Below are 1533 nucleotides of genomic sequence, written 5' to 3' on the forward strand. Positions count from 1 at the left end.
CCAAGTGCGGAGTAGGTTTAGTAGAAATACGAAAGTACATGTTAGCCATACATGTTTGTGTGACTATGCTGGCTGCAATAACATTCAGTGACCACGCTTGAATCTGAAATATGCAACACTGTGCACAAATACATCGTGTTGACGCACATGGTGCATCACCTCTCGTATGGCGTTCAATACTGTACACTCGCAAACAGCGCCGCATAAGTGTTGACACGTGACCGTGAAAAAGACACGCAAGCATACATACGCACACAGAACACTCACAAGAGCAGTTTAAGTTTAAGTGCGTTTATACACGTATAGGGACATCTCTATCTGTCACCACTATAGACACACACCTATGCCATCGACATTCATGTCTTTATACATCTCCGCGTATTGGGTAGGGTATAGGATCACTTCTCGCAGCGATTGAATGGCGTTCGACATGCCCCCCACACGCTCTAGTAAACTGCGTTTATCCACACTCGGCTTAGGGAAAGATTGACCGTTCTGAAGAAATACAAGAATGCATGAATATAAATCATCCGCCTCGTATTCTCAAGTATATTATGGTCTATAGACTTATAGGTACACGACATACGTATGTAGTATGTTTATATGCAGACTTGTATTGCCAAATGCATTAGTGTCCATAACCCTCTATGTGCAAGGCTAGCGTACGAACGATATGCCTGTTATAGGCCAGACTCCTAGTTCTGCTAATCTTATGAAACCTTATTTATATACCTATGCCTTTCCATGCTCAAGTGTATACTTCGCCTGCCCACACTCGGCTGAAGGTGAAGACAGTCCTCTCGAGGATGTAGGAGAGGGTATGCACATGGATGGTATATCTCGAAAGGATTGTAATATCAGCTGCAAAGGTGTGATTAGTGCTCTATGTATAACGGATGTATAGGAATTATCAAATATGATGTACTATTACCAATATATGATATACTATTACCAATGTATGATATACTATTACCAATATATGCCGACACGGCGCTTTGTGAAGACATGAAATGCGTTCATGAGGCAGTAATACAACCATAGATGTCTTATTATTCACGCCAGCCAATTGTGCGTGTATGTATATGCGAGTGTTCAAATGCTTGTACTGACAGACATATACATAAGACTACAGCCACTAAACACGCAAACCTTCTCATCTGTGCCCGTATACATGGACATACATATACATCAGACTACAGCCACTGAGCACGTATAACTTCTCATCTGTGCCTGTACACGTGTACAGACATACACATCCGACTACAGCCACAAAACACGTATACCTTCTCATCTGTGCCTGTCTACATGTACAGACATATACATCAGACTACAGCCACAAAACACGTATACCTACTCATCTGTGCCTGTACACGTGTGCAGACATATACATAAGGCTACAGCCACTAAACACGTATACCTTCTCATCTGTGCCTGTATACATGTACAGACATATACATCAGACTACAGCCACAAACACGTATACCTTCTCATCTGTGCCTGTATATATGTACAGACACATACATAAGACTACAG

Source organism: Sphaeroforma arctica (assembly GCF_001186125.1).
Source record: "Sphaeroforma arctica JP610 unplaced genomic scaffold supercont1.2349, whole genome shotgun sequence".
NCBI lineage: Eukaryota > Ichthyosporea > Ichthyophonida > Sphaeroforma > Sphaeroforma arctica.